The sequence below is a fragment of the Phyllobates terribilis genome, unplaced genomic scaffold (genome assembly GCF_046119375.1).
Source record: "Phyllobates terribilis strain yellow unplaced genomic scaffold, ASM4611937v1 Scaffold_370__1_contigs__length_1879735, whole genome shotgun sequence".
Taxonomy (NCBI): domain Eukaryota; kingdom Metazoa; phylum Chordata; class Amphibia; order Anura; family Dendrobatidae; genus Phyllobates; species Phyllobates terribilis.
This window is the reverse complement of record NW_027363130.1, coordinates 324196-347536: the sequence shown is the minus strand read 5'-3', so window position 1 is coordinate 347536 and position 23341 is coordinate 324196. Positions and strand designations below refer to the sequence as shown.

Below are 23341 nucleotides of genomic sequence, written 5' to 3'. Positions count from 1 at the left end.
AATAAAGTAATCTCATCACTTATACCGCATGAGGAACGGTGTAAAAAATAAACGCTAGGGCTGGGGTTGGGGTTGTGCTAATGTTAGGGTTGAGGTTGTTGTTTTTTTCAATGTAAAAAAAAAAAAAAATACATGACGATATGGCGACTAGTGTTGAATGCAAGTGCTCGCTACTTGTTTGCATCGGGTGCTCGGGTATGCACTGAGTATTGCGGGTGCTCGAGTCTCCGCCCCATATGCTTCGCGGCCAAAAAAAACGCGGGGATTGCCTGCCATGCACGAGCGATCCCCGCATGTTTTTTTGTGGGTGTCTAATAACCGTGAAACATGCGGGCGGGGACTCGAGCATTTCACTTGAGCACCCGTGATACATGGTGCATACCTGAGTACCCGATGCAAACTCAAGTAGCGAGCACTTGCGCTCAAGAGTAATGACAACTTATTCAATATGATAACCTAATGTTATCAAATTCTGTGTCGTACCTCTGGGTTCAAAATGTTCGCTATACCCCTTAATAAAATCCTTGAGGGGTATAGTTTCCAAAATGGGGTCACTTGTGGGGGGAGCTCCACTGTTTAGGCACATCAGGGGCTCTCCAAACGCGACATGGTGTCCGCTAACAAATTGAATGGAAATCGGCTCAAATTGTTAGCGGACAGCATGTTGCGTTTGGAGAGCCCCTGATGTGCCTAAACAGTGGAGCTCCCCCACAAGTGACCACATTTTGGAAACTAGACCCCCCAAGGCACCTATCTAGATGCATAGTGAGAACTTGGAACCCCTAGGTGCTTCACAAATTGATTCGTAAAAATGAAAAAGTATTTTTTTTTCCACTTTTTCATTTTTACGAATCAATTTGTGAAGCACCTGAGGGTTCCAAGTGTTCACTATGCATCTAGATAGGTGCCTTGGGGGGTCTAGTTTCCAAAATGGGGTCACTTGTGGGGGAGCTCCACTGTTTAGGCACATCAGGGACTCTCCAAACGCAACATGGTGTCCGCTAACAATTTGAGCCGATTTTCCATTCAATTTGTTAGCGGACACCATGTTGCATTTGGAGAGCCCCTGATGTGCCTAAACAGTGGAGCTCCCCCACAAGTGATCCCATTTTGGAAACTAGACCCCCCAAGGCACCTATCTAGATGCATAGTGAGAACTTGGAACCCCTAGGTGCTTCACAAATTGATTCGTAAAAATGAAAAAGTATTTTTTTTCCCACTTTTTCATTTTTACGAATCAATTTGTGAAGCACCTGAGGGTTCCAAGTGCTCACTATGCATCTAGATAGGTGACTTGGGGGGTCTAGTTTCCAAAATGGGGTCACTTGTGGGGGAGCTCCACTGTTTAGGCACATCAGGGGCTCTCCAAACGCAACATGGCGTCCACTAATTCAAGCAAATTTTACAATCAAAAAGTCAAATGGTGCTCCTTCCTTTCCGTACCCTGCCGTGCGCCCAAACAGTGATTTTCCCCCACATATGGGGTATCTGCGTGCCCAGGGGAAATTGCACAACAAATTTTGGGGTCCATTTTTTCCTGTTACCCCTGCGAAAATAAAAAATATTGGGTCTAAAGTAACATTTTTGTGAAAAAAGTTAAATGTTCATTTTTTTCTTCCACATTCCAAAAATTCCTGTGAAGCACCTGAAGGGTTAATAAAGTTCTTGAATGTGGTTTTGAGCACCTTGAGGGGTGCAGTTTTTAGAATGGTGTCACTTTTGGGTATTTTCTGTCATAAAGGCCCCTCAAAGTCACTTCAAATGTGATGTGGTCCCTAAAAAAATGGTTTTGTAAATTTTGTTGGAAAAATGAGAAATCACTGGTCAACTTTTAACCCTTATAGCTCCCTAACAAAAAAAAATTTTGGTTCCAAAATTGTGCTGATGTAAAGTAGACATGTGGGAAATGTTATTTATTAACTCTTTTGTGTGACATATCTCTCTGATTTAAGGGCATAAAAATTCAAATTTTGAAAATTGCAAAATTTTCGCCAAATTTCCATTTTTTTCACAAATAAACGCAAGTGATATCGAAGAAATTTTACCACTATCATGAAGTACAATATGTCACGAAAAAACAATCTCAGAATCAGGGGGATCAGTTGAAGCGTTCCAGAGTAATTACCTCATAAAGTGACAGTGGTCAGAATTGTAAAAATTGGCCTTGTCATTAACGTGCAAACCACCTTGGGTTGTAAAGGGGTTAAGCGTGCCCTAAAAACCCATTTCTTTAGGCTGGCCTATCGCTTTAACACACTTGTCTAACTGTCCCCGTTTGGCCCATATCAAAATTCTCTTCAAAATCATGTTCATACCATCCATGCACTGAATAGCCTCTGTCTGTAGTGTACACATACTGGCTGGTGACCAGTTCATGTAGTGCTTTGTACTTACCCTATTTAGCATATTATGGCTGTATTATACATTTGTACGTTTTACATTTTGTGTCGCCCCCCCCCCCCCACACACACTATTTCCTCATAGACTGTAAGCTTGCAAGCAGGTCCATCACTCCTTTTAATATCTGAGTTACACTTATTTGGTAATGTCTTTTTGTCTGTTCAACCCCCCCTCCCCCTAAAATTGTAAACTGCTGCGGAATATGTTGGCGCTATAAAAATTATTATTTTATTATTAGGGAGGGACCACCGCTTGCAGCACTCTTCTACCAAAGGTTAAGTCAGTAAGGTAGGATAGATCCAACCGATAGTGTTTGAAGAAGGTAGATGGTGACGACCAGGTAGCGGCCTTACAGATTTGATTGCTACCTCTGCCTTCTCCTCCCAAGGGGTAGCGGTAGCTCTGGTGGAGAGAGCCTTGATGCTGTCAGCAATCGGGGTGTCACTGGCCGAATAGGCTAAGGAAATTGCCTCCCTAATCCATCTGCCTATAGTCCGTTTGGTCACCCCGTAACCCTTCCTACTCCCCTGGAAATCTACAAAAATGGATTGGCCTCGCCTCCACTGGCTAGTTACATGTATATATAGTAATAGGGCCCTTCTAACATCAAGGTTATTAAACTTTTGTTCCCCTAGGGTCTTTGGGTTATCACAAAAGGAGGGCAGAACAATTTCCTGAGATCTATGAAATTTGAGCACTACCTTAGGGAGGTAAGCTGGGTCAGGCCTCTATACTACTCTTTCGTCAAATATTTGTGTATATGGAGAATTTATGGATCGGGCTTGTAAATCGCTTACTCTATGGGCAGATGTCAAAGCCACCAAAAGAATTGTTTTGAGAGTAATGTATTTTGCAGACAACTCCTGGATTGGTTCAAAAGGTTCCTCAGTTAGAGCCTCAAGCACCAAATTCAGGTTCCATGGGGGAACTTTGGGTATTGAGACCGGCCTAGATCTATCACAAGATTTAATGAACCTTGCAATCCATTTATTGGCTGCGAGTTTGCAGTTATATAACGCTCCTAGGGCTGAAACCTGGACTTTGAGCATACTGGTAGCTAGACCCAACTCAAACCCCTTTTGTAAGAACTCCAGGATGGAATTAATTGGAGGTTTTTGGCTTAACGGCTTCCCTAGGAAATCTAAAAATTTCCTCCACGTTCTACCATAGATTTTGGTGATTATGGGCTTCCTACTCCTCAACAGAGTAGAAACTAATACTGACAAAAAACCTCTACCCTTCAATATTGCCCTCTCAAATTCCACACTGCAAGGTGGAAACCCTTTACTTGAAAGTGGAATATTGGTCCCTGTTCCAGAAGGTCCGGGATTTCCGGAAGGATCCATGGGTCTGATAGGGACATCATTCTCACGAGGGAGAACCATGGTCTCTTCGGCCAAAAGGGGGCAATGAGAATCACTCTTGCTCGATCCTTCCTGATCTTCCTCACTACAAGAGGTATCTTAGCTATTGGATGGCAGGCGTAGGCCAACTTGAAACCCCAGGGGATTTGGAGGGCGTCTATCACCAATGGGTTTCCCCTTGGATATAGTGAGCAGAATTTCTCCACCTTTCTGTTGTTTTTGTCGGCGAACAAATCTATTTGTGGCAGACCCCATAGCTGTACTATCTGCCGGAATACTCTGGGGTTCAGGGCCCATTCTCCCTGTCTTAAATTGTTGTGGCTTAGGAAGTCTGCCCTTGTATTTTCTATGCCACGTATGTGTAGTGCTGAAAGTGATAGGAGATTTTGCTCCGCTACTTGAAAAGGTCTGCTTGCTGCTTCCAGAAGGGAATGAGATCTTGTTCTCCCCTGGTGGTTTATGTAAGCCACGGTGGTTCTGTTGTCCAACATAACCCGAACATGACTGCCCCAGAGTAAAGGGAGGAAGCCCTCAAAGCGTTCCTCACTGCCCATAGCTCTTTTAAGTTTGACGACCCTTTTTCCTCTAGGACTGACCAAGAGCCCTGAATTATGTGGTTTCCCAGGTGTGCCCCCCACCCTGAGTTGCTCGCATCGGTCGTGATGATGTTTTGCACTGTTGTGTCCAACAAGGGTCCAGACCTTTCTAGGGTTTTCTTTAGACTCCAAGTGTCAGACTTGTCTTCTACCCGACAGCAAGATAGACAAAGTTGGTCTCAGCAGCTATACCGACCCCAGATATGTCCTTGAGGAAAGCACTGTCCCTGCTAGGTACTCTAACGTTGTGCATTCCGGCAGTCAAGTGGGCTCAATTTCACACACGAGCCCTTAAGTGGGAAATCTTGTCAGCATAAAAATTTTAAAAGGGTATTTAGAAGGAAAGTTACATCTCTCCTTACATACCAGAAACTCCCTCTTGTGGTGGATGGACAGGTCAAATTTAACTTTAGGGGTCCAGTGGGTTCTAGTCTTGATTTTTGGGTGTTCACCTTCCAGACCAGGTTCTGCAAGGTCATCATGACTTCTTTCAGCTGAGAAACACAATGGCTCTCTGAATTCCCTACTATAAGGAAGTCGTCCAGATATGGTATTATCACCGTGTTTTAAATGCGAAGAAAGGCCGTTACTTCGGCTATTAGTTTGGTGAACACCCTTGGAGCAATCGACAACCCAAAGAGGAGAGCTCGGAACTGGAAGTGCCTGCACCTTTCTTGGATGTAAAGCTCAACCTTAGATACTGTTGGTCATTTGGGTGAATGGGGACGTGATTATACACGTCTTTCAGATCTATCTCTGCTATAAAACAATTTTGAAACAGAAGCTTTATTGCTGAATTTACCGAATGTATGGTTGTTTATGAAACGGTTTAGGCCTTTTGAATTTATAATAGTCCTGAAAGAACCATCCTTTTTTTATTAGAAAGAGAGGGGAATAAAATCCCCTTCCTTTCTGAATGACTGGAGCTTCGCATACCACTTGCTTCTCTAAAAGAGTAAGGATCTCTGATTCCAGAGCTAGCTGGTCGTCCGGGAACTTCCTTACCGGGGTCACCGCAAATATTTGCTGTGGTTGTTGAAGGAATTGATTCTCCAGTCCATCCCTTAATATGTTGAGGACCCAGGAACTGGAGGAGATGTTTTTCCAGGCCTGAACAAAATGTGGCCTGGCGTCATTGTGGAGGCTTTTTGGAGGTGGAGGAGGTACCACCGAACATATATTCGGACTCTTTTCTGTTCTTGAAATCCCATTTCCTTTTCTCCCCCGAGGGGCAACCTCTATTAAATTTCCCCCTCTGGAAATAGGTTCTCCTGGTGTCTGCTGAAAACCCAGGGAATCTTCCTTTTTTGTCGCTCGCCTTCTCAAGGACGTCTTCCAACTTCTTCCCAAAGAGAAATTGACCACCACAAGGTATGGAAGACAGCCTAGACTTTGATTGTAAGTCTCCAGGACATCCCTTGGGCAACAGAGCTCGTCTCGCCGCGTTTGACAGACCAGCTGACCTAGCTGCGAGATTTAACAGAATCTGCAGAAATATCTGCCAGCAAGGCTGTCGCACCATGTAATGGGCAGGTTGGCTAGAATTTTGTCTCTTGAGGGTTTTTTTTGTCTTTTAGTTGATTTTCCAACTGCTGCAACCAGACTATTAGGGAACAGGCAGTACATGTTCCTGCAATAGCTGGTTTTAGGCCACCTGCTGCTGATTCCCAAGTATGTTTTAGGAAAGTATATGCCTACTTATCCAAGGGATCTCTAAGCACCACTGAGTCCTCAAAGGGGAGTGCTGATCTCTTAGATGACCAAGATACAACCGTCAATTTTTGGCACCTTGTCGCAATTTTCAGAGTCCTTAAACTCAAAGGGATATTTCCTTTTTGAGGATGAAGGCAAGGCCCCTACTTTCTCCGGCTTCCTCCATTCTCTATTAATAAGTGCCTGGACCTTGGCATTTACCGGAAAGGTGCGTTTTTCTTCTCTTCTAACACTCGAAACATAATATCTTCTATGGATTTTACAGATTTATCCTCCTTTAACCCCACAGTGGTTCTGATGACTTTTATCAATTTATCGGTGTCTTCTATAGGAAAGCATGGTCTCCCCCCTCCCCCGTCACTGTCTGAGGAGGATGAGGATGAAGCTTCACTACAATACTGTCCCCCTGACAACACCGAAGAATCAGAACCAGAAGAAGAATCGGATATGACCTTCCTTCTTTTCCTTAAAATTGTTTTAAGGGAACCCTCTACCTCTGATCTGATGACAGACCTGAGACTAGCAGCAAAATCCGGTGTACCCTCACAAATGGTTCTCTGAATGCAGTCCGAGCAGAGCTCCTTCTGCCAGTCATTTGCATATTGCACATTCCTTGTTCCGCTTCTCGTCGGTAACTTTCCTGGGCTCCTCCTGGTGATTAAACACACAACAGGAGGCCCATTAGCAAATATATATAGTGACATTCACGAAGATCACTCACCCCGCCATTGCGGATACCGGAATTGAAGACTGTTTCAGGATACGCGACGCATCCTTCCTGGAGACCGTGGAGTCCTGAGAAGCTTTACTTCTCTGACTGGGACAGCTGCCGCTTTTACCGCTGGACCCTCTAGACCGGCGAGCAGATGGAGGTGGTGATGAGGTTGGTAGCGACTGTGGCTGTGGCGACAGCTGCTGCTGCTCCATGTCTGACATTATGGCAGACTCCTTGAGCAGTGTTCTGACTGTAGGTGCACCTTTATATAGAGAGGTGGGCGGAGTCAGCCACCAAATCCCTGCGGTCTCCTCCGGTTAACCCCCCCCCCCATGCCGCTGCCAATTTCAGCCATTGGGCTTTACGGCTGGCGCCACCACCAACGTCATCGGGGCACGCCCTACCCAGTGTGTCCCGCGACGTCAGGGGCACGTGACCATTCACTCCTGGTCACGTGCGCGGCAGGGGGAGGGTGGCGCCGCGGTGCACAGAAGCCCAGGACCTCTGCCCCAACATGCAGCAGGTCCCCAGGGAACCTGTGGACAACACTACCAGGACCTGAAGGCCAGCGCCACGGAACACCAGCCCTGCTGTTTCAGCACCGGGACAGGCCTGGGTACGTGGATCTTTATCCTGGTGAGCCGCCTGATACTTCATGAGGTCTCCCATCAAGGACAGGAAACCAACTGAAGCGGGTGTGCCGTCATGCGTGAAGGGGAAAAAGGATGTGAGCAACCAGAGAAGACATCTCCTATAAGGTACCGGGACCTAAGGCTGCATTTACACTGGACAAACGCAGCCAAAATGCCTCCCGACTGGTTATATGGAGCCGATCGGCAGTCGTTTAATCACCTGTGAACCTTAATATGATGGTTCTGTGCGTAGAGAATAGCATTGTTCTCGGCAGCACGTTTACACAGGATGATCTGCTGCCTAGAGCAGTGATATTTAAGCTTAATGATTTCACCTGACGAACTAATGTTTTGCTCGTACATCGGGTGACTGTCAGTCTGTTAAGATAGGCTGATCAGTATCCGATTATTGGCCGGTGTAGAAGCACCTTAAAGAGTCACTGGCTCACACTGCGCTCAGTGAGACCCACCGGCTCTGATGGGAGTTGTAGTCTGTACCTGGTGCCTGTGGATAGCGGTCACTTTATGTCTTTTCACATACGCCAGAGCCAGTTTCAGGGAGCGTGGACGACATCCGAGCTCTGTGGGAAAATGTTTGGTAATAAATTGGTGAACGAGGGACTGTCTCTTATATTTATTTCTCTAGTTTTATGTTTTTCAGGTTTCCATTTCTGGACTATATCGGATTCGATGGATTCCTGCGGACCTGCATGGGATTTTTTTTGTTCAATAAATTGGTGAACTATAGTGTGGGGAAGTCTTTATTAATCACATTAGATGCACAAATTCTGGGGTGGCTGCGGGCTGGAAAGGGCTCAACAACCGAGGACCTTCCCAGCCTGATAATATCAGCCAGCAGCTGTCTGCTTTACCTTTGCTGGTTATCAAAAATAAGGGGGACCCCACGTTGCTTTTTTCATTTATTTTTTAGCTAAATATAAGTACAGTAAACTACACACACGGCACTAATTATATATCTCACCGATATCTTTCATCTATCTCGATCTTTGCACATCTAACACCTAAATATCTGTCATTTCTATTCTGCACTCTATTCCGGTATGTGTCACACGGACGGCACACGGATGTCACACTTTGTCATCTGTGTGCAGCACGTATTGACGTCTGTGCTGCCGGAAAAAAACTGACATGTCCACAGGTGGGTCACACGGACATGTGCTCAACCCCATAGATTTTAATGGGTGTACGTGTTTAAGTGTATCCGGTGGAGGGGACCTAAAGGGTATGGGCACTTTTAGTCTGACTTACCAGAAGGGGGCGTGACCACTTAAAGTGATGAGTGAATATGTTCGAAATCCGATCTCAAAAGTTAAATTTGGCACAAATGTGGCACATTCGGATTCGTGATCGGAAAGGCGAGCATATTTACTTAAATTCGGGAAAATCGGCAACGTTCGGCGAATAAGTTCGGGAACTTGATTGCGGGGCAGCTACAGCGTTTTTAACAGTTTGTCTAGCATAGTGCCTGTGTATGATGAGCAGGGGGACGTGTTAGATGAGTGGAGGGGCTGGGGAGAGCTCAGAACAGGTCAGATCAGCGGTGCGCTTGTAATTTTTTTTTTTTCCCTGTAACTTTAAGTGAGGAAACCGCGGCTAGCCAATCAGAGCGCAGAAAGCATCCACACTGTCTAAACACAAGGGCTTCTGCCATTGGCTGCTGAAATCACATGTCCTCTCTATATAAAGAGCGGTCATGTTCCCTCAGCGCCATTTTATGCATGTCACACTGCCGGTGATAGACGCTGCTCCAAATGAGAGATATTAGCTAGATAGATGGGCGCTTGTTTGGAAGTCAGATAGTGTGGATAACTCCTCTGCTGTGTACCTGTGAAATCGACCTTGCAGCACATTTTTATTTTTATTGTGCAATTACTGAGATTCAGACAGAATCAGCAGGGCCCGTGCCACAGAACAGCGTTGTTTACGGCTTGTATTGTGCTGTATGCACCAGTATCTCTTCAATCTATTTTTTCACTTGCTAATGTGATAAAGCTAGCAAGCCCTTGCAGCCCACCTATTGATTTTGTGGGGTTGAAATTCAGCTGTATGAAGACTCTGCAGAGATTCTCAGCACAAAAACCATTTTTTTTTCATTTGCTAATGTGACAGTGCAAGCTATAGTAGCCCACTTTGTCATTTTTTTGGTGGGTGAAATTCAGCTGTATGCACAGTAAAAAAAATATTCCCATGGGTTGTAGTGAATATGAATTTGTATGGTCTTTAATAGCGGCACACAGACCGCAAATCGGCAGCAGGAGCCGTGCTGCGGGTACAATGTGTGCGCTATTAAGGAGTGTGAATGGTCACTGCTCCCCATGCACAGTCCCGGCGTGGGGCGCAGTGACTATTCCGGCACAGCATCTCAGTGTGAGGGCGCTTGGCAGTTACGCCATGCGCGCCTCAGACAGTGAGATACCTGTCCGCAACAGAGCAGGACGCAGCGTTGAAGGAGAGAGGAGGTGAGTATAATTGTTTCTTTTTTGTGTGCAGCATGTTGGGGATCAGATGGTTCCAAGCATACCGGGAAAAGGGATGAGGGGGGCCATACATACCAGTATAGCGATACAATAGCGAAATGTGGTTTACAGATATTGCACAGACTTGTCAACAACTTGAATGCATGCCAAACGTATGAGGTTGGTTTCCAAAACAGCCAAACTTTATTATGCCAAACCTCCGATGCAAGGACTTTTGACTTGTATACGTTGTCTTGGGAGACTCACTGACATCATACCCTGCATATTGCCAATGATTTATATCTAGTATGTGGTCATCAGGCCTATAAATGGCTTCTCCCGGGTGCAGAGGGAACCTGCACCTTAGCACGCCTTACACCTGCTACCTTCATACTTCTGCATGGTGACCTAGATATAAATTCTGTCCTCAAACATTACCTATATAAATAAGCTGCAGACAATCACCCCAGACCGAATGGTAGACCTCATATAGTGAAAATGGGGATAGGGAATAAGAGTATATTCATTTACCCTTTTCGTTACATAAATGTTGGTATTACTAGTGTATGTAACTGCTAGAACTGGTATATTTGTTATGACGATGCTATGCAGAGAGATGCACAAGATCAGACATCATAGACCGTCAGTTATCACATCTGCAAAATATCACAGTGCTCCTCCAGAAAACATATATGACGAGATTTACAAACAAGATATCTGACGGTGAACGGGACTCATCCCCTCCAGGCTCCCATAGCACGGGGAAGTAGCTGATGGATAAATTGTCTGTAAATAATTAAAAGGGAGGAATTGTTATGGTAAATATTTATACTTTGCTTTGATTATTATTTTACACAATTGAATCTACCTATATATCTTTGATAATGTAATATTTTATTATTAGCCTTATAAGTGTTATTCATAAAAGCAATAACACGGCATGTTCACATTTTTGGAAATGTGGAGAATCCTGATTGGGTCTCTATCTGCTGGGTTGGTTGTAGTGGGAGAGTTGTCGGTCCCCACTATGCTACTTCTACTCTCGTGAAATTGATGCCATTTCCTTGGTGTTAGGCCCTAATTTAGAGAAATGTGAACACTCCTGATTGGGTCTCCATCTATTGGGTTGGCTGTAATGGAATAGGTTTCGGTTTCCATTATACAATTTTTACTCTAGTGAAATTGATGCCACTTCGCTAGTATCTGCCAATAATTTTTGGAAATGTGGAGAATCCTGATTGGGTCTCCATCTGCTGGGTTGGCTGTAGTGCAAGAGGTTTTGGTCTCCATTACAATAGTTATATCCTAGTGAAATAAATTTTTGGCTGCAGATGTTGTTCTCCACACAGGGGTACTCAGACAAGATAAACTCAAAATTGGTATATAAAGCAGGCTACATCTCAGCTTAAAATTCTTTGGGGCAAATATTGCTCTCCATACAGGGGAAAAAAAAACTTGGGTCCAAGCAGCTTCCTGATCCCCGTCACCAGACTTTTACTCCTGGGGGGGTGTAGGGTGGAGGTGATCCTGATGAGACTCAGATACCTGAGGGTCATGCAGACTGTACTGTGCTGTCAGGGGAAAAAGAGGAGGAGGGGGACTCTCAGGGGGCGAGGAATGGGATAACACATTGGATGATGATGAGGTTGTGTATCCCACTTGGTGTAAACCCAGAGGCACGCAGCTGAGTAGCTCATCTGAGGAGGTGGAGGAGGAAGAAAAGGAGGTTACGTTGCATCCTCCAGCGCAGACAGTGGAGTGATGCAACTGCGATGAGCACTGCATCCTTACCCAAAACTATGGAAGTGACCAGAACCATTCGCGGGTCTGCAACTCGCAGGGGTGGCAATGGTAGCCTTGCCTTGACACTGCAAGGGATGAGCCAACTCACATTATCTGGAAACTTTGCAAGAAAAAACTCAGTAGAGGGAAAAAGTGCAATCATTTTACTAGTACATGCATGAACCTTCACATGCCCAATCAACATGCGTTACTCTGGCAATCTCACTGCGATAAAATGCCGGCCTCAACAACCATCAGCCACCCCATTAACCACATCTGCTGCTTCTTCCTCCTCTTCTGTTACCGTGCAAAGTATTGTCACGCAGGTCTCCCACCGCAGAATCTCTGGTTCTTTACCCGTCCCAGTCAGGCTGAGTGAGAGCCCGTCAGCGGTAACGGAAGTGGACATGCCTGCTGGTTTTGACCGATCTAACAGAACGAGTAGACCACAACTTTATCAATCCATTGTAACATCTCCGCCTGCACCTCACTCACGGTCCTGCAGTTTGTCCGGTTCACCGTACTCCACCCTCTCTCAGCACGGCAGCCAGCCCGCAGTCCCTCAATTGTGGTCACGTAAAAGATTTACAAAGCTAAGAGATTGAACTCCACCATCACCAATCTGTTGGCCACAGAAATGGTGGTGTCAGGCCCTATTTTTTTGAAATGTGAACATTATTGGTTGGGACTCCATTTGCTGGTTTGGCTGTAGTGGCTGTCTACCTTGTGAACATTGTGTTGAAGCTTTCAAGGTGTCACGGGTTTACCGTGACAGAGAGGAGCCAGAAGACCGCAGCGTCTGGTTCCTCCCACTCCTGAACTCATTAGAAGCCTTTCACCTTCATATTAATCGGTGCAGGGGTTAATCTGCTCAGTTTTGAGCTCCTGGAAGCTTACCGTGATTTAGGGTCTCAGCAGATTTGTGCCGTGCATCTCACCTACTGTGTAACTCTGTACCCCAACAAATCAGAATGTCGCCTACCGTGGAAACCTTGAAAAGGAAGTTGAAGGACCACTTCTGACAATCGTACAATCTGCGGTAACCCTCGCTCCACCATTCCGCTGCACGACTAGCTGTACCCCCGTCCTACTGTATCCCCACCCATCCCTTTTAGATTGTGCACCCTTCCAGGCACGGTCCTCTATCCTCTTGTACCAGTCGGTGACCCCTTTTCACATGTAAAGTGCCACGGAATAAATGTTGCTGTAATAATAATTATAGTACTTGTACTCTGGGTCAATTGATGGCACTTTCTTGGTGTCTATCCCTAATTTGATGCGTTTTGGCAGCTTTTGGGCCCGTTTTGGAGGTGTTGTATATGCGTTGTTTTTGCCCCCCATTGAATCCTATGGCGTTTGTTAATTTTCAGAGAATATTCAACGAATAAATCTGTGAATATTGCAGATTCGGCAAATGTAATCCGAACCGAATATTGAAACATTCGCTCAGCTCTAATAGTGGGTTATATGAGCCGGAGGTTATGAACATGGATGACGATACTAATATATGCCGCACTCTAGATGGAGATCCTACTAATTCATACAATACCCCCTTACATTGTCTTTTGGAGGAGGGTTTGGTATCGGCTGTACTTAATGCCAAACAAATAGAACGATTAAAGGAAAATCACCCACAATGTCCAATATTTCATACATTACCGAAAACTCACAAAGAAGGAAACATCCATCAGTCTAGAGTTACATTCAATACTGGCTGCAGAGAAGATTCCTATAATATAGTGAATATTACCAGAAAACATTTACCTATGTTATACACCGACAAGGATCCAGCAACAAGAAAGACAACTGACACGTGGAGGACAAACACCAAAGGTTTCATTGAATGTGGGAGAAATAAATGTGGTTTGTGCAAGTCTGTGCACAAAGCAAAAATGTCTGCATCTACTAACCATAATAAACCCTATAATATCCGACATCTCATTAGTTGTAGCTCCACACGTCATTGACACCATACAATGTGAAGCTTGTCTGCTGCAATATGTGGGGGGCACGGTCAGACCCTTACGTCACCGCATTGGGGGACACGTTAGGGACGTTCTTGGCCCCACAACACGTAATACATCACAACATCTCATACAACAATCTATTTGGGGCTGAGGGTCTCCGCTGTGCATTAGACACTATGATGTGTATAAGAAGCCGGTTACCAGTTATTTTTTGTTCAATGACTTAGAACCGAACACATATAATAGTTCTAAACGCATAGCTTTTGCGACTTTCCCCAGGAGATCCTGTTTTTGGCTATGTGCGCACGTTCAGGATTTCAATGCAGAAAATTCCTTAATAATAGGAATAACATTATTATTAATAACAGCTCAGAGTTGTTTGCTTAGCCACTACGTCCCCACGATCAGCAACCAGCAGCGCTTTGGATGCAGCGTATTTTAGCTGCGTCTAAAACGCTGTGTTCTAATGCCGCACTTTTGTTGTCAATACAAGCGGATCCACCGCATATAATGACATTTCAATCGGTCAAAATCTGCAGCAGAAATTTGAATTTCTGCAGGTGAATTTGGGTATGCCCACGATCAGGAGCCGCTGTGGGTTTGGAGCTGTGTATTTATGCAGTGTCAAACCCGCACCGATCAGATGTTACAGCATAGTGGATGGGATTTCTAGAAATCCCATGTCCACTATGTGTGCATCTGAGGCTGCGGATCACCCGCGGACATTGACATGCGGTTCGTTTTTCAGGACCGCAGCATGTCAAATTCTCTTGTGAAGTCGTTAGTCTCCGCAAGATAAATTGGACCACTAGAATGTATTGAATGCGGTAAATCCGCAAGGTTCAGTGAACACATGCGGACTTACCTGCGTTCAATACAATGCAGCGTTTTGGACGCAGCAAACATATGCTGCGTTCAAAGCGTTGCTACGTTCGGATCGTGGGCACATAGCCTTATATTAAAAAAAAAATGTTGTGGGCTCCCGCATTATTTTCATAATCAGCAAAGGGAAAGCCAACTGCTGGGAGGTGATATTAGTAGCTGGGGGAAGGGGCCATTAGCCAAAAATGTTCCCTGGCTATTAACAGAACACAGCTGTTTCCTTAGCCTCTACTGGCTAGATTACATGGAGACCACAGAAAAAAATTGATGTAGGGTCCCCTATAAAATCTAACCAGCAAAGGCTATACCGACATCTGCGGGTTGATATTAAAAGCCAGGGAAGGGTCCATGGATCCTGGCCCCCTCCATGGCTAATAATATCAGCTCTCAGCTGCCCCAGAATTGGTGCATCCTCAAGATGCGCTAAATCTGGCGCTTAGCCTTCACTCTTCCCACTGTCATGTAGCGGTGGCAAGTGGGGTAATAAGGTCTGGGTTCATGTCAGCATTGTATTGGCAGCTGACATGAAGCCCAGGTTATAGACGCCCCCATTACTAACCCAGTAGTAATGTTTTTGACATTTTTCAATAAAGACACGACCAGAATAAAGTCTTATTGAAATAAAATTATACACGATTTTAATCTTTTATTTGAAAATAAAAAAAACACTGTATACTCACCTAACGCCCAGTCCCTGAAGCCCTCGTCTCCTGTAAGAAACCAAAAATAAAAAGCAACCATATCCCTCACCTGTCCGCCATCATGTAATCCCAGTGTCCCACGGCAATCCGGTTCACTTCTACAGCATCCACATCAATCACTGATGTGACTGTTGTAGAAGACAGCACTGTATACACTGACAGGAGTGTAATCGCTCCCGGCAGTGTACATCGCTGCGCTGCTGGGGCTGAGTTCACCGAAGTTCATCAGCTGATAAGCCCCGGTGCCCTCATATACTGCATCAGTGTTGCATGGGAAAATTCCCACGCAGCACTGATGCTGTAAGTGAGGTCAACGGAGCTGCTCAACTGATGAACTCCGGGGGAACTCAGTTCCAGCAGCGGAGCGATGTACACTGCCGGGAGCGATTGTCGGGTCGTCGTGGGACATCGGGAGGATGGCGGACAGGTGAGAATACAGTGTTTTTATTTTAACATTGATTTATTTTTACTTTTTTTTTTTACACTGCGCACAGACGCCGGCTGAGGAGACTACTTCTCCCCTCAGCTGCGCCTGCTTCCGCTGTTATCAGCGGGATCGGCCATCGGATAATGGGAGGAGTGGTCTTACGCGGTCCATTCTTTGTGCGGTTTTGCGGCGTTTTTGACTCATTGACTTGAATTGAGTCAGTCAAATATGCAGCAAATCCGCAAATATATTTATATCTGAATTTTTCGTTGCAGATTTGACTGACTCAATTCAAGTCTATGGGTGAAAAACGCTGCAGAAACGCACAAAGAATTGACATGCTGCAGATTTAAACGCAATGACAATCCGGTCAAGATAATTCCTGATCATGTGCACAGCACTTCAGGATTGTCATTGCATTAGCTGGCACACGGATTACCTAGCGCTTTTGGTGCATTTCCAAGCAGAAAAAACGCAGCGAAAACACATCAAAAACGCACAGTGTGCACATTGCTTTTTAATGCTTCTACAATTTTAATTTGTATGTTTCCATATAAGTTTTTGTTTTTATTCACACTGGAAAACAAGTGCTGGATTATCAGTAACTTAATAAATCCCATCCATTCCTTCCCAACTGTGATTTTCCCTCCGAGCTCTTCCCACGGATCTCACCAAGCATTGAGAGATGAGCTGAAAGCAGACAATGTTTTCTATAGAGGAATGGCAGACATGGGTGTTGTCCACATAGAAAGCCTCTCCTAAATCCCATGCACAAAAAAGCTGCCCTACAACCTGCCAGGACACATGCGGAAACATATGAAGACTCCTGGGACTTTATACTCTGGAGTGATGAGACCAAGATAAATGTGTTTGGAACTGATGGCTTCAAAACTGTCTCAGAGGTGAGAAATACAATGAGAATGCATGGGGTCTACAGAGAAACCTGGTGGTGGCCGTGTCCTCATGTGCGGCTGCATGAGCGCTGCTGGTGTCGGGGAGCTACAGGTCATTGATGGTATCATGAATTCATAGATGTTCTGCTTTATGTTACGCCCACTGGTGGCGCAAGTGGATTTCTGGACCTACCAGGAATGGGTAGGGGAATGTTCAGACACTGGACGAACTGTAAGCAGGGGACTTCAGGAACAGGAATGGCCACACTAGGACCAGGGGATAATGTTTAGGGCTCTGGCCGAACCAGGACCATTTGACAAGGTTTCAGGCACTGGCTGCTCCGGGACCAAGGGACGAGGGTACAGGCTCTGGCCACCCCAGGACCAGGGGATGAGGGTAGACACTGGCCTCTCCAGGACCAGGAGATGAGGATACCGGCACTGGCCTCTACAGGACCAGGGGGCAAGAGTACAGGCGCTAGCCACTCCAGAATCAGAGGATGAGGGTTCAGGCACTGGTCACTCCAGGACCAGGGGGCGTGGGTACAGGCATTGATCTATCCAAGAACAAGGGACGATGGTACAGGCACCGGCCACTCCAGAACCAGGGGCTGAGGGTTCAGGCACTGGCCGCTCCAGGACCAGGGGACGAGGTTTTCGGTACGGGCTACTCTAGGACCAGGGATTCGGGTACAGGACTCTGGCTACAGCGGGACCAGGGGTTTACAGACTCAGGACCCTGGCCACAGCAAGACCAGGGGACCTCACAAGTCACTAGTAGTACACCTTACTAAGGGGAGAGGGAGTCTTTTATACCACATGCCTCCCAGCTATTGGTTGGGAGCCATCTTACAGGTGTACTACTTATGCTAAATTCCTCTCAGCAACCAGCTGAGGCATTCATCATAATGCGTGCGCTGCCCCTTTTAGAACAGGGAAACACGCGTGTACTAGACGCCGCCGGGAGCTGCCACGCAGTCACAGGAACAGAGGACAAGGAGAGCGCCAGGAACCAAGTCCATGGCCGGAGCGGTGAGAAAGTCTACATCTTTGCATGGAGGTGATTCAGTGGCCAAGTGTCTCCTGATCTGAACCCAACCAAACACCTATGGGGGATTCTGAAGAGACAAGTTGTCATCGCTCCATCCAGCATCCAGGCTCTAAGAGCTCGTTATCGAAAGAGAGATAAAAGATAGATATAGTATTGTCACTAACTTGTTCATTCCAGGCCTAGAAAACTTGGTACCGTCCTTAAAAATCATGGAGGGCATACAAAATACTAGATGTAGTAGCTTTTGATGTGGGGTGCACTCATTTTTGCACCAACTAATTTGAGTAACACTGAAGATTTTGTAATGAGAGTTATATTATTTCCCTTACTTTCATGTTTTGATTACAAAAAAATGTTCTATGAAATTCAGTGTTGGCAAAATTTTAGAAATTTATTCAGTGAGATATTAAATAAAATCTTACTCATCAAAGGGGGTGTACTTATTTATGCTGAGCAGTGTTTATTATACTGCCCAAAAAAATAAAGGGAACACTTAAACACCACAATGTAACTCCAAGTCAATAACACTTCTGTGAAATCTACCTGTCCAGTTATGAAGCGACGCTGATTGTGAATCAATTTCTCCATCTGTTGTGCAAATGGAACAGACAACTGGTAGAAATGATCGGCGATTAGCAGGATACCCCCTATAAAGGAGCGGTTCTGCAGGTGGGGACCACAGACCATTTCTCTGTTCTCATCCTTTTTGGCTGTTGTTTTGGTCACTTTTTCATTTTGCCATTGCTCTCACCCCTAGAGGTATAGTAGCATGAGGCGGTGTCTACAGTACAACCCACAGAAGTTGCTCAGGTAGTGCAGTTCATCAGTTCATCCAGGATGGCACATCAGTGCGAGCTTTGACAAGAAGGGTAGCTGTGTCTGTCAGCACAGTGTGCAGAGCATGGAGCAGATACCAGGAGATGTGGAGGGGGCCATAGGAGGGCAACAACCCAGCAGCAGGACCGTTAACTCCTCCTTCGTGCAAGGAGGAGCACTGCCAGAGCTCTACAAAATGACCTCCAGCAGGCCACAAATGTGCATGTGTCTGCACAAACGGTTAGAAACCAACTCCATGAGGGTGTTATGAGGGCCCGACGTCCACAGATGGGGGCTGTGCTGACAGTCCAATACCGTGCAGGATGCTTGGCACTTGCAACAGAACACCAGGATTGGCAAAGTCGCCACTGGCGCCCTGTGCTCTTCACAGATGAAAGCAGGTTCACACTGAGCACATGTGACAGATGTGACAGAGTCTGGAGACGCCGTGGAGAGCGATCTGCTGCCTGCAACATCCTTCAGCATGACCGGTTTGGCAGTGGGTCAGTAATGGTGTGGGGTGGCATTTCTTTGGAGGGCCGCACAGCCCTCCATGTGCTCGCCAGAGGTAGCCTGACAGCCATTAGGTACCAAGATGAGATCCTCAGACCCCTTGTGAGACCATATGCTGGTGCGGTTGGCCCTGGGTTCCTCCTAATACAGGACAATGCCAGACCTCATGTGGCTGGAGTGTGTCAGCAGTTCCTGCAAGATGAAGGCATTGAAGCTATGGACTGGCCGCCCGTTCCCCAGACCTGAATCCTATTGAGCACATCTGGGACATCATGTCTCGCTCCATCCACCAACATCACGTTGCACCACAGACTGTCCAGGAGTTGGCGGATGCTTTAGTCCAGGTCTGGGAGGAGATCCCACAGGAGACCATCCGCAACCTCATCAGGAGCATGCCCAGGCGTTGTAGGGAGGTCATACAGGCACGTGGAGGCCACACACAATACTGAGACTCATCAGGAGCATGCCCAGGCGTTGTAGGGAGGTCATACAGACACGTGGAGGCCACACACAATACACAGCCTCATCAGGAGCATGCCCAGGCATTGTAGGGAGGCCACACACAATACTGAGTCGCATTTTGACTTGTTTTAAGGACATTACATCAAAGTTGGATCAGCCTGTAGTGTGTTTTTCCACTTTAATTTTGGGGGTGACTCCAAATCCTGGCCTCCATTGGTTAATAAATGTGATTTCCATTGATGATTTTTGTGTGATTTTGTTGTCAGCACATTCAGCTTTCTACAGAACAAAGTATTCAATGAGAAGATTTCATTCATTCAGATCTAGGATGGGGTATTTCAGTGTTCCCTTTATTTTTTTGAGCAGTGTACATTTATGAAACACAGTGAACATAATTACAGTTTCTTTCCTGTATGACTTTTCTCATGTTTTAAAAGATATGATTTATGTATAAAAGATTTCCCACATTCTGGACATGAATACGGTTTCTCCCCTGTGTGACTTCTCTGATGTATAAGAAGTTTTGATTTATTTCTAAAGCTTTTCCCACATTGTAAACAAGAAAACGGTTTCTCTCCTGTGTGAATTCTTTGATGTTCAACAAGATTTGATTTATATGTAAAGCATTTCCCACATTCTGAACATGAATACAGCTTCTCTCCTGTATGAATGCTCTGATGTCTATTAAGACTTCTTTTAACTGCGAAGGACTTCTCACATAGTGAACATGAATACGACTTCTCTCCTGTGTGGATTTTCTGATGTGTAACAAGCTGTGATTTATTGGCAAAGCACCTTCCACATTCTGAACATGAAAATGGCTTCTTTCCTGTATGAATTCTCTTATGTGTTGCAAGAATTGATTTATATATAAAACATTTCCCACATTCTGAACAAGAAAATGATTTTTCTCCTGTATGAATTTTCTCATGTGCAGCAAGGTGTGATTTATATATAAAAGATTTCCCACATTCTGAACATGAATACAGATTCTCTCCTGTGTGACTTCTCTCATGTTGCACAAGAGTTGATTTTTTTGTAAAGCATTTTTCACAGAATGAACATGAATACGGCTTCTCTCCTGTGTGAGTTCTCTGATGAGTAACAAGTTGTGATTTACCTGGAAAGCACCTTCCACATTGTAAACATGAAAAAGGGTTTCTCCTGTGTGAATTCTTTGATGTTTAACAAGTACTGATTTACTTCAAAAATATTTCCCACATTCTGAACATGCAAATGGCTTCTCTCCTGTATGAATTCTCTCATATGTAGCTAGATTTGATTTATATATAAAAGAATTCCCACATTCTGAACATGAATACAGATTCTCTCCTGTGTGACTTCTCTCATGTTCCACAAGACTTGATTTTTTTGTAAAGCATTTCTCACAAAATGAACATGAATGCGGCTTCTCTCCTGTGTGAATTCTCTGATGTTTAACAAGATCTGATTTATCTCTAAAGCATTTCTCACATTCTGAACATGAATATGGCTTCTTTCCAGTATGAATGCTCTGATGTCTACGAAGATGCCCTTTACCTGTGAAGGACTTCTCACATAGTGAACATGAATATGGCTTCTCTCCTGTGTGAATTCTCTGATGTGTAGTAAGATGCGCTTTATCTGTGAAAGACTTCCCACATAGTGAACATGAATATGACTTCTCACCTGTATGAATTCTCTGATGTGTAATAAGATTCCCTTTATCTGTGTAGGATTTATCACATTCTGAACATGAAAATGGCTTCTCTCCTGTGTGAATTCTCTCATGTATAACATATTTTGATTTACTTGTAAAGCATTTCCCACATTCTGAACAGGAGTATGGCTTCTCTCCTTTGTGCTTTCTTTGTGTTAAAGAATCGGAGCTTTTAGTAAGTTGCTTGTCACACTGAAATCTTATATCCACTGTGTCACCTGGAATAGTGGTAACAATGTGAGATTGCTCAGGAGATGATTCCTCATGATTAGGAGGATTATAAGAAGGTGAAGTGCTGTGAAGTCCAGGAGATGCAGGAAGGGTGATGAGGTTTCCTCCATTAGAGTGCTTCATGATATCTTCTTTTTTACAATTTAGTGATGAACCGTTATTCTCAGAAGGATTTCCTATTAGGATGAAAGACAGATTGGATGTGATTTTTTTCTTCAACACAAAAGAGATTTCTGAATGTATTTTCTGGATCTCACAATGAAGACCCTCGTCAGTGAAAGTACCGGTAATAAGGAGGACAACTACATGCCATAACATTAACACAATGATAAGTAAAGTGAATGACACTTATAATCTGGTGACATTGGCACAAGTCAGGGGTGGCAGAGATTAGACAGCAAATATACAGCTCTTAAGGGAACCTGTCATCAGGATTTACCCCCTTAATGTACCACCAGTGCCATTTCACTCTCTCAAGCTTCCTATCATGCCCTCAGTGTAGAAAAGTGTCCACGCAATTAAAAATTACTTTTTAATATTTCAGTATCATATACAAATGAGACTGACTAATCACAAAGGCGGCCGTACATCCAGGAGCAGTGGAGCTCCGGCCTCAGTAATGATGTCACAGAAGATGTGGTATCCAGCTCCAAGGAAAAAGATGCTTTTAATTAGTCCATGTTATAAATTACACCCATGAGGAAACGGTATGGGGGGTAGGTGGACAGTGCTACGCGTTTTTAACGATCTGGCGTTCTTTGTCACAGCTTCTGGAACAGTGTGTGATTTAATCAGATGGTTCGCCATGTCCACAGACCTCATCACTGAGAAGAAATCAGCATGGATTCCGGAACAGTGTGTCAGCGCATCCTGAAGGATCTAAAAACAATTGCAGACTGGTGAAATAATTAGTTCACATTTTTTATTTATTTTGCTCACTTATATAGCACCACTAATTCCACAGCGCTTTCCAGACATTATGGGCACTGTCCCCATTGGGGCTCACAATCTAAATTCCCTATCAGTGTGTCTTTGGAGTGTGGGAGGAAACCAGAGAACCCGGAGGAAACCCACACAAACACAGGGAGAACATACAAACACCTTGCAGATGTTGTCCTTGGTGGGATTTGAACCCAGGACCCCAGTGCTGTAAGGCTGCAGTGCTAAACACTGAGCCACCATACAGTGCTATCCACTGAGCCACTGGGCAGTGCTAACCACTGAGCCACCATACAGTGCTATCCACTGAGCCACCATACAGTGCTAGCCACTGAGCCACCGTGCAGTGCTAACCACTGAGCCACCGTGCAGTGCTATCCACTGAGCCACCGTGCAGTGCTAACCACTGAGCCACCGTGCAGTGCTAACCACTGAGCCAACATACAGTGCTAACCACTGAGCCACCGTGCAGTGCTATCCACTGAGAATAAGTGTAAATACAAAAAGTGAAAAACAAACATACAATGAAAAATGGGAATGAGTATAAAAAAACATCCAAAACCCCATCTAAGGAGAAACATACAGAGGAGAGATGCATACCTCTCTGGATTATTGAGTAGTGAAGCATTACCTCTCTGGATTATTGAGCAGTGAAGCATTACCTCTCTGGATTATTGAGTAGTGAAGCATTACCTCTCTGGATTATTGAGCACTGAAGCATTACCTCTCTGGATTATTGAGCAGTGAAGCATTACCTCTCTGGATTATTGAGCAGTGAAGCATTACCTCTCTGGATTATTGAGCAGTGAAGCATTACCTCTCTGGATTATTGAGTAGTGAAGCATTACCTCTCTGGATTATTGAGTAGTGAAGCATTACCTCTCTGGATTATTGAGCAGTGAAGCATTACCTCTCTGGATTATTGAGTAGTGAAGCATTACCTCTCTGGATTATTGAGCAGTGAAGCATTACCTCTCTGGATTATTGAGCAGTGAAGCATTACCTCTCTGGATTATTGAGCAGTGAAGCATTACCTCTCTGGATTATTGAGCAGTGAAGCATTACCTCTCTGGATTATTGA

General features: G+C 45.0%; 1 protein-coding gene and 1 pseudogene across 1 annotated transcript in view; one reads left to right on the top strand and one right to left on the bottom strand.

Moving 5' to 3' along the window:
• LOC141223137 (gastrula zinc finger protein XlCGF66.1-like) overlaps window positions 1-23341 on the top strand; it is a 352937-nt gene that overhangs the window by 193944 nt on the left and 135652 nt on the right. The gene's annotated exons all lie outside the window — the stretch shown is intronic.
• LOC141223138 (uncharacterized) lies at window positions 19787-21444 on the bottom strand (annotated as a pseudogene).